This window comes from Blennius ocellaris, assembly GCF_963422515.1.
Source record: "Blennius ocellaris genome assembly, chromosome: 22".
NCBI lineage: Eukaryota > Metazoa > Chordata > Actinopteri > Blenniiformes > Blenniidae > Blennius > Blennius ocellaris.
This window is the reverse complement of record NC_137671.1, coordinates 14,945,327-14,961,157: the sequence shown is the minus strand read 5'-3', so window position 1 is coordinate 14,961,157 and position 15,831 is coordinate 14,945,327. Positions and strand designations below refer to the sequence as shown.

At 43.9% G+C, this 15,831-nt stretch overlaps 1 protein-coding gene across 2 annotated transcripts in view; it reads left to right on the top strand.

Moving 5' to 3' along the window:
- Positions 1 to 15,831, top strand: part of lin7a (lin-7 homolog A (C. elegans)) — a 46,929-nt gene that overhangs the window by 1,080 nt on the left and 30,018 nt on the right. The gene's annotated exons all lie outside the window — the stretch shown is intronic.

Genomic DNA, 15,831 nt, shown 5'->3' with positions numbered 1-15,831 from the left:
TGCAGGATTTTACACTTTATTTTAGAGAGGAAATAATCCCAAAAACAATTTTTTCCCAAGTGAATTCCTGCTGCATGTAATGAAGGGAAGATGTTTCAGTGGAGAGGCCATACATTTTAGTGGACACAACTGTCACGCAAACGTGACTATAAATGTCTTATCCATATTATTGATCTCTGCTGTATCTGTGTGTGGATTCATTACAAATACAAACAGTACCTCTGAGTGGTCCAACATGAAAACTACATTGTTGTCAGATTTCCTGCATTTCGGTGTAAACGGACATTGTTTTCAAATCGTTAGCGTGTAAACACAAAACCTTTCTGACGTTCTCGGCCATATTGTCATCGCAATATGACCGTCAGCTGAACTGTGATGAATCATGATGATGCTGACATGAATTCCCGCTTTGCAAATGCAAAATGAGATCATTTTATGAAGGGGTTGCATTTATTCTCAATTATACCATGTTGTGTTTTCTATGTGGAGTCTTCCATTCCTGTGTCATCTTCTTGTATTGGTAGTGAATACCTGCAAGTCTCTACTCACACAGTTCATATGTGTAATGAGCTAAGCCATTACATCATTTAACTATGCATCCACTTATTAAGTCATCAAATTATTGTATTTCGCACAAAGAATCGAATGTGACAGTGATCAACTGAAATGATGAAATGTTTTAGTGCAAAAGCTGAAGAGTAACAGTTACAACACTTACAGCGATGATACAAGATTTGATTTTTATAGCTTGTGTGTGACAACAGCAACAATATCTTATAAGTTGATAAACGTTTTCAGTCCAACGAATGTGTGACATGACAGTGTCGTTCATCCTCCCAGACCTTGAAGCTGCTCTGCGAGGATGAACTACACGACTTCCATTTACATGCCTCTTTAAAAGAGACTATTTTTATCTTACGAGGAGAAAATCCCCAGTGTAGCATTCAGACCAATCTACTGTTGAAATGTAATATTGCACAAGCCTTGCATAGCAAAACGGATGCTGTCAAATATAGAGAAAGGAGACACCTAAGCTATTTCCTTTGAGCCAGCTCAAGCTAACAGCAGCAGCCCCGAGAGGAGACTATAAATACACTTCGTGTGGTGGGAGTGTGTATTATTCTGCAGGAATTAAGTCCAACTCATGTCACTTGTTGGTAATTCCAGTGATTACCATTTCCTGCTAAAGAATTGCGTTTTCTTTTATCCATATGCTCGATTTCAATTTGTCCTCCAGTAAAGTTTAATGCTTATGGGCAGCCAGGCTTTACCGCTGCTCAATCTGTTGTGTGCAGAAGTGCTATGCTATGCAGAGCTAATGAAATGAACCTCAGATTGCACCAGCAAACAGATAAACAATACAACCTAAGCTCTTCCCACACACATACACAACCTGCCCCCTGCAAATAGATTTATAGAAAACGAGCTCCTCTGTAATGAAGAACAGACTTTTAAACACCGGGGCTTACCAACTTGGTAAAATGTCAGCCGTATCTCATCTGTAGTCATTTTCCGGGGCAGTGATTCAGATGTGACCTCAGTATGTATGCAGAGAGGTGGCGGAGCTACGTTGTGGCGTGAATTCAGCCAGTTGGCGGGCTGGCAGCTGTAATGGCACGAGCAGTAGTAATGATAGTTTCACACAGGAGCCGTCTGAGAGAGGCAAACATTACCGGCTTCGCTTTTTCTTTCTCCCGCAGCTGCAGACACTTTGGTGAAAACACTATAATTGCTAATGAAAAGGTAGCTTCATCTCATGTTGGGTGCAGGCTTTAACTGCTGAGTCCCTGAGTTTGTCAAACATGTGTGTGTGTGTGTGTGGGGGGGGGGGCATAGATGTCCGTTTCCACACACTCAGCTCACCGGGTCACAACAGGATGAAAAGATCTCACATCATCGGCCTTCCTGTTGTTGTCAGAGGAAATGACTGTGATAAGCAGGACCCATCGAGAACAATGGGTTTCAACCTCCCTGCATGCATTATTAAAACCCGTCACTCTGTGTGGAGCTGGCATTTAACTGCAAACAATCTCTCCTCCCCAGAGACGACGACCTTCGAATCAAACGTACAGCGACTAGTCCAAAGAAAATATGGAAATATGAATGAATTCTCCCAGTTTGGACGAGCAAAACCAGTCTGCAGGAACATGTTGCACATTTCTGGATGATTTTCAACTGGACAATAACCAGAAACTGTTCCCTGGACCGTTGGTTGTGTCAGTTTGAGCATCAAAACCACCTGTTAGATGTTGTTTGAGACCCCGACGACACCATGACGTTTCAAGTGAAAACATTTTATTTCAGGAAAGCTTTGTGTTTGCATGGCAACGTTTTGAAAATGATGTCCGTTTCCACGCAAACGGCCCAAACGCTGAAAACAATGTAGTTCCCATGCCATGCCACGAGTGGGCGCTGTTTGTTTTTGTAATGAAACCACACACAAATGCAGCAGAGAACAAAACGCGATGAACATTAACAACTGGAGAACACAGACATTCTGGTGGACAGACCACCAAGTTGGATTGTTATTGCAGTGACTGTCAAACAAGTCTTGGAGAATGTGGACTGGGAGTCATGGCACGACGGGGGAAACATTGCCATTGTCCATCTACTGAGCATGTGCAGAACAACTGTACTATGGCCGTGTTGTGCATGCGCAGTAGCAGCATTTCAGAAAATCCTCGGCTTGTAGAAATGTGCAATTTGACCTGGATGCTGGCCTGTAATTAGAGGTTTATCTGATGATGTCAAGCAAGATGATGGTAGTCATGTTCACCATGTCAGTGTCACATTTCACCTGGCAAAGACTTTGTAAACATGTAATCTTTACCTGATTTCGACAAAAAGCTTCTTCCATGCATCTGAACACAATATTCTCCATTTGCTTCATCTTTTAGCTGAGTTTATTTTCCTTCCATGTATCTTCTATGTGGATTTATCCAGTGTAGGGTTGAGGACCCATGCAGCCAATCCTCGGGTGACGACGGGGAAAGGCAGGCTACAAGCATTTTTATTCTTCAAGTACTCTCAGATCGCTTCAAATAAAGACTACAGAGCTTTAATCGGATATTTCACGAGTGGACACACCAATGTTCAAAAGCAAAGAACAGTTTCTCAGGTTCTATAGCAGCAGTGTCAAACACATTTTCGTTCAGGAGCCACATTCAGCCCAATTTCATCTTGAGTGGGCCAGACCGGTAAAATAGTGCCATCATAACTTTACAGGGTTTTCTCCCGTTGTAGTGCAGAGGATACCTGATGAAAAGGTCAATATTTTCACAAAACACAACAATTACTATTGAAAATGACTATTATCTCAACTTGAAGTCAATTTTAGTGAAAACACCTGGTGCAAAAGACAGTGAAATGTCTTGAGGTTGTCTGACAAAGCTTTCCACACACTCACGGAATTACGGAGCCGACGGATTTTGTTTCTTTCTTACGCACTGCTGTTCGTCACCACTGAGTCGTGGAGGTTGACACTGTGTAGTCAAACCTGTTGTTTATGAGGTCCATTCAGCCCAATCTAGTCTGTATTGAAATGATAACATCGCAGTCTGTAGGAGGCTCAAGACAAAGTGAAGCTGCAAACAATGTAATCTGCAAATTACAAGTGTCAGTGTCAGGGTGCCACTTAGAGAAGGCTCGGAGGACGACTGTTGTTAATCCTTTGGGGACTTTAATGTTTGTAAAATGCATCCCGTAACATCGCTGTGGGGATCATTCAATTTAAACTGATGGGTTTTTCTACAGCCATGCAGATAAACATGTCTTTAAATGTGCAGTTCGTAAACGTTTGTTAATCTAAAGACGATGATTTTAGTCGTTCAGCACTTTCTAACAGCTCTGATTGTATAGAAACACATGTAATATAGATTCTTGTGTCCTTATTCTGTATTTCAGAGCAGGACTTTTTAGTTTCTTTCAGCAAGAGCCCTGTAAAGGGTTAAAGCCTCTTTCTGATGTTCAGACTTGCATTATCCATAGTGGCTGTGCCTTTCTGCTGCTCTCAGAAGGATCTTTGAGTGCCTGAAAATCTGTCTTTCTACTTGTTGCATTCCGCTGAAGCCTGGATAAGAGTGAGAGCACAGCCTGGTGTTACTCCGGGAAGGAACGCATTCAGAGTTTCGATCGGAGGAAGAAAGAGAGGAAGGTGTGTGAGATCTGATGGCGGCATCGCAGTCAAGAGCATTTCTCTCTGCTCTTCCACGTCTCTGCAAAATGCCAAGTGTCCACAGAAGCTCCGGCTTTTTTCAGCTCAGCTTATTTTCCTGTATCCTGCAACTTTTACTTTCTTTGAGGCCCCATTTACACGACAACGTTTTCCAGTCAAAACAGAAAACTTAAGTTGTGTTTCGAGTGTCCGTTTACACAAAAAATGTGTTCCCACACTGAAAGCACAACTTTCTGGAAGTGTTTCGGCTCCATGCAAATGGGGAAAACGCAACTTTTCTGAAACGCTGCTACTGGTCATGCACATCATGTCCGTAGTAACGAGTCGTTCTGCACGTTCTACTAGTAACTAGTCGTTCTGCAGGAGATTGACAATAAGAACGATGTTTCATGTGTCATGCCCTCCCTGGTCACATGGTCCGACGTCACTTGTGGCTTCTGATAATACAGCAATAACAGCTCTCAGAATAATTGTCCTAGAGGGAGGGACAGTGTCCAGTAATTACCCATGATGAAGAAGACAATAAGAGTGTGATGTTCTCTTCCTCTGCTTTCACCACAGGCTCCTACAGGAGCCATTAGCCCTCCAGGAGTGATTTATTTGTCATGCTACGAGGAAATCGTCGCAGTGAGAGCAAATTAGAGCTAATTCTCCTGGCACGGGGACAAGACTCGCTTGGGAAAACTCCCGTTGTCCCATTTTACCCATTCAGAAAGTGATTATTTCCTGTTTTTCATGGGTGGACTTTAGCGAGGTCAGCAAGGACACGCAGGTCAAAGAGGCAGCAGCGGCAGACGGTCGTTTCAGGACATTATGAGAGGCAGATAGCATCTTCTAAGACACAAGGGTCGCAGTGGTTTCAGAGGAAAAGAGCTGGAAGCCTGACTCCAGTTTGTGCTACTGCTGCAGTTTTTCCATACTGACACTTCCAAATACTAAAAAATGAATTGCACCAAGTTGTGCTCACTGTTAGAAACGGACTAATTACAGCTGAGAAGTTGGAGATGGGCCCAGTGCGAACACATCCACACATCGTCCAGACAATGGCGCGGAGGCATCATCACATCTCACCGCAGCTTCGCCGGGCTCGATGCCTTTCTCTCTAATCAGCGAATGATGAGGACGACCTTTTTTAGTCACAGCCTGATGTTCTGGGAGGCCGGGAAAATGAGTTTCCAGGACACGCTGCTGCTACACAGACAATGTCAGCTCATTGAACAGCAAAAAAAAAAAAAAATAATAATAATACTGTGGAAATAAATCAGACTTATTCATCGTAACAGATCGAGAAATTTTTCTCTTCATGATGTGATCCAAGAGATCAACACATCTCTGTGTTTTCAACACGCCTCACACTGAAAGATTTGGTTGACTCACGATGAAATCGCACAAAAAATCAAGAAAAGTAGATGAATAATTAATGAATGCAACAGATCTCCAGTTATAAAATCTTTTCAATGGTGCATTTGTAAGAAAGTCACCTGTTGAGCCGAGTATGAAGGTTACGTCACACAAATTCAGACAAATCATCAATTAAAAGCGAGTTTGCATTTAGTCTTTAACTCTATTTTATGTTTGCTCTGAAAAGGCATCGATTTTGCATCTTTTCAGAAAAGTTTCACATTTAGATGGCAACGTTTTCAAAATAATCTGAGTTTCTATGGAAACAAATGAAACACTGAAAACGGTGTAGTTGGCATGATGGGCCACGAGTTGGAGCCATTGTTTTTTTTGTTTTTTTTTTAATGAAACCACATTAACTTAACAATGAGAGAACACGGACATTCCTATGGACTTTCATTGGATTGTTATTACAATGACTGTCGATTATAAAACTACCAAGTCCCAGGAGAATGTGGACTGGGAGTCATGACACTCTGGAGGAAACGTCATTGGTCATTGTCCATCTACTGAGCATGTGCAGAACAACTACTTACTACGGCTGTGGTGCACAGGCGTATTAACAATGACAAAAAAAAATCGCACAGCACAGGGTCTCGGGCAACTTCTGTAATTCTCCTCCTCTTCTGTACGAGTCCTCATAACACAACTCTCCCACTATAACACTCAAACTCTAGGAACACAACATATCACTCTGACGTTTGAACATAATCCCCAAAATAAAAGTGCCATACAAATAATTAAAACGATCTTACATTTTTCCCCTTCATCAAGTGAAATGCCCTCATTTCTTTATATATACAAAAAAAAATAAAGCAGCATTTCTGCTGTCTCCCTGAACTTTTCCAGAAAGTCTCTGGTTCGCCCGTTTACACGACAGCGGAGCCCGAGCGTTTTTCGAAGAGTTCCGCCTTAGGAGCTGTTTTCAGATTTTCAGTGGCTGTGAACATCATTGTCATGTAAACAGACCCCAAAAGAACTGAAGAAATGTGAAATAAACTAATCTGTGACGCGGTTATAAGTCCTTCTGTACGTAGATAAATACTCATGTTTACCTTTGGCTGTATGAAAGATTCACAGCATGTCAAGAAAAAAACGATTAGTAATCTTCCAGGAAGGGATTGGTTGACATTGAATATTTATTCACTCTGCTTGTTCGCGGTGCGGCCCACAGATTGATGTCAGGAGGTCGTGTTGTCAACATGGGAAATCAGGCACACTGTATATTTGGCATTCAAGTTGTCCAAGTTGTATAAACGATGTGTTTCTGTCTGATTGGCAGTGAAAATAGACGTTCCTGTGGCTCCGTTTGGAAAAAGGTTGTTTTAAATCGAAGTAGTGGACGAGAACTTAGGGAAGCGAGCTTGGTAGGTGGATGTTTGCTGGTTCGTTTCCCTCAGCCGACCGGTCACCGCCGAGCAAAGCCTGTAAATCAGCATCCAAAGGAAATGTCAGCGTACATCACAGTGCATTGTGTGTCTGTTTAGCCTGTGATCTATCCAGGGTATGTACTCTACCTTTTGCTCCATGTCAGCCAGGATCCCTTTGGAGGAAGCAGTATAGAAGATTAATGGATGGAAGGATGATGATACATTCGTTCAGACTCTTGCAATCAGACGACAAAAGGAATAATACATGAAACAATTTGGCAAATGAAACATCCTCTGCCCTGGTGGTTTAAACCTGTTTGAAGCTCCAGAATCTCTTGAACAGCTCGGTTTGAGTGTTTAAAGGCAGAAGAGATGAGCCCAGAGTCAAATTGGTAGATTTTTTGTGTGTGTGTGTGTGTGTGTGTGTGGGGGGGGGGGCGACGCACTTTATGTTGGAGCGGTGAGACGCCATCAACAAAGTCTGTCTGGAGAAGGTATTATTAGTGAAGTCCTGACAGTCACGTAATTAAAAAAAACCTGGCTCAGTTAATCACTCAGTATCAGTAATGAGGCCGGCCTGGTGGTGAGTGCAGCGGAGGGAAATGAACTGCTGGTGTCATCACTCTGCGCTGCATCGCACTGTAACTGTATTTTGATGTAGCGCGCTCTCATTTGCTTTGACTGATGTCGCAGCTCCACAAAGATGTCAAAAGATAGTCTGTAATTACAACACATGAGTCTCCCTTGCACTTTTGCGATACCTCACAGTTTCTCTCTTTTCCGGGCCGATAATGAGCGATACTTCTTCTCCCGTCGTTGTTCTTTTAAAACCTCGCTCTCGCTCGCCTTCCCCTGAAAGATAATCTGACGAGCTTCACAGTCAGAGCCACTTAATTGCGTGCCGTCTGCTTGCTTCAGAGATATACTAAATTTAGTTTGCCACAGTCTCCGGCTGCAGAGTTTTCCCATCGAGGCGTAGATGCGGAAACCTTTACAGATGTTGCCCACATCTGGACCTTCTGATTTCCCTCGAGCACCAAACCGCAGCTCCGAGAATACGATTCAGTCAAAGGAGAGCTTCAACATCTTCATGGTGTCTTCTGGGAATCCCTGATTGATTTTTTTTTTTTTTGGTCAAACATTTGACCTGTGGACCAAAACCAGACAGCAGAGGGTCCAATCAACAAGCTTCTTGTTTAGGAGTGTCAAACTGCCTGTGTGAATGCAGTGAGAGAGTGAGTGGTTGGTGGTGGTCAGAGGGTGAGAGAGTGAGTGGATGATGGTGGTCAGAGGGTGAGAGAGTGAGTGGTTGGTGGTGGTCAGAGGGTGAATGTAGTGAGAGAGTGAGTGGTTGATGGTGGTCAGAGGGTGAAAGTAGTGAGAGAGTGAGTGGTTGGTGGTGGTCAGAGGGTGAGAGAGTGAGTGGTTGGTGGTGGTCAGAGGGTGAAAGTAGTGAGAGAGTGAGTGGTTGGTGGTGGTCAGAGGGTGAGAGAGTGAGTGGTTGGTGGTGGTCAGAGGGTGAATGTAGTGAGAGAGTGAGTGGTTGGTGGTGGTCAGAGGGTGAATGTAGTGAGAGAGTGAGTGGTTGGTGGTGGTCAGAGGGTGAATGCAGTGAGAGAGTGAGTGGTTGGTGGTGGTCAGAGGGTGAAAGTAGTGAGAGAGTGAGTGGTTGGTGGTGGTCAGAGGGTGAATGCAGTGAGAGAGTGAGTGGTTGGTGGTGGTCAGAGGGTGAGAGAGTGAGTGGTTGGTGGTGGTCAGAGGGTGAAAGTAGTGAGAGAGTGAGTGGTTGGTGGTGGTCAGAGGGTGAATGCAGTGGGAGAGTGAGTGGCTGGTGGTGGTCAGAGGGTGAGAGAGTGAGTGGATGATGGTGGTCAGAGGGGGAGAGAGCGAGTGGTTGGTGGTGGTCAGAGGGTGAATGCAGTGAGAGACTGAGTGGTTGGTGGTGGTCAGAGGGTGAGAGAGTGAGTGGATGATGGTGGTCAGAGGGGGAGAGAGTGAGTGGATGATGGTGGTCAGAGGGTGAGAGAGTGAGTGGATGATGGTGGTCAGAGGGTGAGAGAGTGAGTGGTTGGTGGTGGTCAGAGGGTGAATGCAGTGAGAGAGTGAGTGGTTGGTGGTGGTCAGAGGGTGAATGCAGTGAGAGAGTGAGTGGTTGGTGGTGGTCAGAGGGTGAGAGAGCGAGTTGATGATGGTGGTCAGAGGGTGAGAGTGAGTGGATGATGGTGGTCAGAGGGTGAGAGAGTGAGTGGATGATGGTGGTCAGAGGGTGAGAGAGTGAGTGGTTGGTGGTGGTCAGAGGGTGAATGTAGTGAGAGAGTGAGTGGTTGGTGGTAGTCAGAGGGTGAATGTAGTGAGAGTGAGTGGTTGGTGGTAGTCAGAGGGTGAATGTAGTGAGAGTGAGTGGTTGGTGGTGGTCAGAGGGTGAGAGAGTGAGTGGTTGGTGGTAGTCAGAGGGTGAATGTAGTGAGAGTGAGTGGTTGGTGGTGGTCAGAGGGTGAGAGAGTGAGTGGTTGGTGGTAGTCAGAGGGTGAATGTAGTGAGAGTGAGTGGTTGGTGGTGGTCAGAGGGTGAATGTAGTGAGAGTGAGTGGTTGGTGGTGGTCAGAGGGTGAATGCAGTGAGAGAGTGAGTGGTTGGTGGTGGTCAGAGGGTGAATGTAGTGAGAGTGAGTGGTTGGTGGTGGTCAGAGGGTGAATGCAGTGAGAGTGAGTGGTTGGTGGTGGTCAGAGGGTGAATGTAGTGAGAGACTGAGTGGTTGGTGGTGGTCAGAGGGTGAATGTAGTGAGAGTGAGTGGTTGGTGGTGGTCAGAGGGTGAATGCAGTGAGAGAGTGAGTGGTTGGTGGTGGTCAGAGGGTGAATGCAGTGAGAGAGTGAGTGGTTGGTGGTGGTCAGAGGGTGAATGCAGTGAGAGAGTGAGTGGTTGGTGGTGGTCAGAGGGTGAGAGAGTGAGTGGTTGGTGGTGGTCAGAGGGTGAATGCAGTGAGAGAGTGAGTGGTTGGTGGTGGTCAGAGGGGGAGATGTTGTAGATTCGCAGCCTCGCTTCCATCAGTCTACCTCAGGGCAGCTGTGGTTACATACGTAGCCTACCATCGTTGAGTATGGAATGAATCAATAATGCAGCATAATGCATCTTAGAGTGTCCAGAAAAGCACTATATAAAAGCATGCATTATTATTATTTGCAATATTAATGTAAGGCCCGTCAGCCAAAAGTGGCTCGCAAGAGGCGCCAGTCAGGTCAAAACCACCAAGAAATGTAAACGTTTCAAAGAAACCTTGAGAATGCATGATGAAAATGTTGATATTTCCACAAATCCAAATAATTACTACCAAAAATGACAACAATCTCAACATAAAGCCAATTTTAATGAAAGCCTCTGGTGCAAAAAACAGTGAAATGTCCAAAACAACTTCTCCTATAGCTGTTGCATTATGCATGTTAGACGGCATGGCTTTGAGGCGAGTTGGATATCAATGAGGTAGCATTCTAAATATATCTCAGCTTGGGTCTCAGTGTTGTGCTGTGTCCGCTACTCTTTAGAATTTCATTTTGAAATTCAATATTTTCTCTGAAATCTTTACCATTTTCTTGGTGGTTGTGCTGGGTTGGGGCGTCCGGGGGGCCGGTTTTGTCCCACGGGCCTCATGTTTGACAGCGCTGGTCTAAAGGCTGAATTTTAAAAGAATATTTGCTTAAATAGCTAAGCAGGAATTTATTGATATTTTATGTAGCTTCCACCAAACAATGCTGTGTTCGAGCATTTTGACGTGTTTGTGTCAAATATTTTGTCAAAAGAAATGCAGTTGATTTTGTACACATTCCTTCAGATACCTTCTGTCTCTGATGTCCTCTTATCCTCAACATCCTTTTCCCTCACATCATCCCTGGATTCCCCTCTAATCTAGTCAATCATGTCCATTTCCGCTCCCAGCATCCTGCCGTTGTGCTTCCCGTCATCTCGAAACCACACACTGACATTAGCAGGTCTTAAGTTTTGGACAAGATTGAACCAGTTCGTGGGGGAAGTGACCAACATCCACTGAAAAGAGCTGCCCTCCTGCATGCTGTTTTTGTGTGGTCAGTGAGTGGAGGGATCACATTTGCTGTACTTCCCCTCCAGCAGGAGTTGTTCATAGATGGGACCATGTGGGCATCCAGCACAGATCTTTAACTTCATTTCTCCTGTCAGCTGCCTTGTTGGAGGTAAAACACGCGACAGCCTTTTGCTGTCGGCGTTCGGAGGACGTGTCGGGTCACTCGGTCGAGCCCTCTCCTTCTCCCTCCTCCCTCTGCCGGACCGTCAGGCATCACAATCTGTCTTCCTATCCGTGTGACGTCACCGCGATTCCCCCCCCTGCAGTCGTCTCACATGCTTTGTCACGGTGAGACGAGATAAATAAACAAAGATGGCTGGTCCGCGGCTGCTCCTCTGGGATTTTGCACCCATCTGATCAGTGGCGCCACTCACCCGACGGGGAGAGGCCATCGCACTGCGCTGCAGGGACGATTTCACATAAATCTGTGTGCTTGATTAGAGTTGAAGGGCTGGACCGAGGACGTGGACAAAAAGCCAGAGAGCTCTTCACGTGATCGCGGGGAGGGAATGATCCGGGAGAGGTTCCAGTTTGTCGCGCTATGCCTTGAGTTATTTACACGTCCTCTCCTGTGTAAACAGCACCCTGTTATCTCTGCAGACATATTTCACATGAGCCAGATTGGATATCACAAGATGTTTTACCTGCTGCGGATGTAAACATCTACATGTTATTACAATTTCTGTTACCACCTGCCCTGTAATGACTGCTCTGAGTCCCTGAGCTCCCACAAAGGCATGGAACTACTTCAAGACATGACATATATTGACTGAAACAGGCTCACCACGCTTAGTTTATGGCAACAGCTGTGGCTCGAGGTAACACGGGACCATCTAATTGAATTTTCAGCTCATGTGTTTGATGCAAAATCTAAAATCGTCTCTGATTGAAGGAGGAAAGATTATATCAGGAGCTGGGCAGCCATCATTTATGATCAGTGAGGATGAAAGCGAAAATGTCGGCAATATCAATCTTTGAAGTTAACGTCCAAACCAGGAGCGAGAGTCCTTGATGTGGATGAAGAAAATGGCGCTAATGAGCATGTGAAGGCAAATAGAGAGAGGAAGAATCTGGATGGCCCTTGACCTTCGTCTAATGAGAAAAAAATGCTCATAAACCTCCCAGACAGACGCCCTTGCTGCTTGGAAATGTACCAACTCATTACAGGCATTTCAGAATCACTTTTTTTTTTATTATAAAGCTTTAAAAAATATGGAAGTGACCTTTTCCCCTTGAGTGAAGATATTAATCCTGCCTTCTTTTCTCTGTTGAATTAGCTAAATAAAAAACTTAAGTGGATAAGTAATACGACAAAAGCCTGTCCTTTCTCTTTAAAAGGCTTAACACATTTTTTTTTGTAACCTTTCAGAAGCAGAGTGTGTGGTGGGAAAACGTTTAGCGGAGCCGGAGGCTCACCGCTTTGAATCCCACTGAGGGATAAAATAATAAATCAAACTTTGAGGTATTATTGTCAAGTGAAAATGCAAAACTTCCATCTTGGGTGTGTGTTTACATGACGATGGCGCTCCGAGCCACTGAAAATGCAACTTTTTTGAAAACGCCTCCCAAGGTGGTGCATTATGAAAATGTTGCGGCTTCATGGAAACGGGTGAAAACTCAACTATGTGAAAACACTCAGACACCGCGTAGACAGAGGAAATGCTGCTACCGCGCACCATGGCCATAGTCAATAGTTCTTCTGCACATGTGCAAGTAGTGTTTCAGAAAGTTACTATGGGGATGAGACCGGAGCTTTTTTGAAAAGTTGTGTTCCCAGTGTCTCCGAGCACTCTTGCTACCAGTTTACCAATTACAAGTTTTGTGTTTTCACTTGAAAATGTCGTTGTGTAAACGGGGTATTAATGGCGACAGCGAACAAACAATAGCGTTCCCAGCAGATTGTTTTTATATAATTAGGGCCGAATTCGCTCTGAAGGCTCCTGGTAGTTGATCACCTACAAACCAAACACAAACTGTATTACAGTCAGAGAAAATAAAAAAAAATTTCTGAAACAAAAATGCAGATGATGCATTTTTACTTGAAACCCCGTCATGTAAACGAGGCCTCAGACTTTATTAACGCAGTTATGCTAAAGGCTTCCTGTAATCCAATTAGTAACGTTATGAGAGGAGAAATGTAAAAAAACACTCCAGTTTAGAATAGATTTAATTAAGTATGAAGATTTTGACAATTTGTTTGTATTGTTTATAATGAGAATCCAGACAGGCTCTCTGGGAATTACATGCTCGTATGCAGATCAGGTGAACGGATTGGTGCTAAAATGCTAACTGTGGGATGAAAAGCGCACGAAGACGGAGGAATTCTGTGGGATTGTGTCTCGGTCACATGCCTGGAGCTCTCAGCAGGTCTGAAGTTATGTGATTAATAACTGATTACCGTCACCCTGAAGGCTCACGCCACCACTGCGCTTTCGTCTGCCAATATGAATCTCGCCGGGCTGCTCCTCCCGAGCCTCGTGGTTTCGATGGGAACTGAACCTGCAGCGCCAAACGGATCGATATAATCCTTCAGAGATTTATTGCACAGCGATTGAAATAGAAACAGGCATTGGATTTCTGCATCGCATGCTAATTATGTATCATAAAGGTGGGAGGCTGTAAAGCAAACGGTACAGTGTTTGTGTTTCATGTGTCTCTTTTTACAGCCTGATACAATATTCACAACAGTATGAGCTGCGCACTGTTTCTTTTGTTGTCTCCCACCGGCCTGCACGCCGTAAAAGCTCTTCTGTTTGTCTCCTGCTTTATTGAGTTACTCAATATTCCTCCACAATTCAATATCGGCGTGCATGCACGTGTGTGTGCTTGTGTTGCTCGTGCCGTGCGGACATAAATCTGTTTACTCAGTGGCATTGTGGGAACCCGCTTCCACTTTGTGATGGTGGTTAAAGGGCTGCACGGCGGGTTTGTTGTCTCACATTGAGACGACTGAAGGAGAAGAAGGAGAAAGATTGCAGGCGTTTTGTGTTTGCATGTGCATACGTGGGTCCTATGGCAAGTCAAAGACATGCATGTGAGCTGAAGTGGTTAAACTGAGGCCCCGTTTAGATGACGTTTCAAGTGAAAATGCATTCCTTTCGTTTTTCAAAAAAGTTCCACGTTTACAAGACAATGTTTTGTAAGTTTCTATGGAAATGGCCGAAACAGTGAAAACAATGAAGTTCGCATGTTGGCACGCTGGTGGCTGCTGTTTACCTTTGTACCTTTGAGCATCGCTCTGCTGCATATATTGTTCTTTTTTGTTGTTTTTATACTGCTGTATATCTTTATATCCACTCTGTTTAGCTTACGCTGTCAGTCATATAGGAAAATAATAATGCTTTTGAGTAGCACGCATTTTGTTCCATACAGTGACGTCCAGTTAAGTGCCAGTATATTTTGCGATCTATGTCATATGACCAGCCGAGCTACAAAAAAAGTGTAAATTATCGTCTGGGAAATACAGTAATCTCATTTGTTTGGTTTTTATTAGAGCAACATCCCACTATTATTGATTTAACTAGGGATTTGGAGTCAATTATTTATTCAGGCCACGTCCTTAGTAGGAGGACCCAATAATAGGGATTGAAAGTATCTTGAATCCACTGTGGAATTATGGGAAATGCACTGGTGAGCACAAGTTAATGTTTCTATAAAATGAACTCAAGGAATCGATCTCGAGTTTCACAGTCTGGTGACAAGGAAATACCTGAGAGGCTTCATTGGAGAACAACAGTGATCCATTTTTTTTTTCATTATGGATGGAGAAAGAATCATTCATATTACAATGAAATCCTCATTCAGGTGTTACAATTAATGTTTAATGAATCTTTAAATATTTGCTCTGTTTGGAGGACTTAATTACATTTCTGATAAACAAGTGTGTCTGGTTATTGTTTTGTGCGGACACACAATGACAATGAGTGGCAGAGACTGAAAACACTCATTGTAATGTACAAGCTGCTGGTCCTGTGCTGACGGATCCCCGGTGGACGACGCGGTCCGTGGTGGAGTTGGAGCTGTGGATGCTGTTGTCACTCATTGCTGCTGCATAAATCACAACCAGCCGCTCGGCTGTCAATCAAACGTGGAGTGGGTGTGCTGTTACCGTCGGTGCATGATAATTAAATGAACAGGATAAAATCTTGCGTTCTGCTCACACTTTGTGAATTCGTTCGAAGTGATAGTACTGTAAATTTACCATCCAACATGATTCAACAAAAGTCCCCTTCTGTTTTCTTCCTCAGGTTTCCACCCGATATATTTTTGGGGGTAGTCCCCCCCCCCTCTCTCTTATCAGTACTGGAGATAAGCAAGTTGTGTGCAGACCAGATTGTGACGCTGCCTGAAGCTCGGGCTTTGAATATGAAGTTTGACTTCACTTCCACAAACTGTGAAGTCTGAAAACTTAATTTCTCCCCCAAACCGACTTCTCTGTTGTCATAAAAGCTGAAACATTCATTAGTCCTGCTGAAATGATTCATGTAATTCAATGGAACGCCGAGTTATTTTGAAAGTTTCGACCAAGAGTATGAAGAGTAGTTTAAATATATCTGACAATATCTTGCTTGCTCTGATTTTTCTTAATGTTTTATATTGAAAATTGTTTATTCGTCAATCCATTCGTTCATCTGTAGCAGGGGTGTCAAACATGAGGCTCCAATTCAGCCCAAATGCCAAGCAAATTATACAAATTTAATGTAAAAAAAATGTTTTTTAAAACACGAGTAGTGGAAACAACACATGGAGCTCCATGAGTTAATAATAATACATCTAATTTTATTTTAAAAGC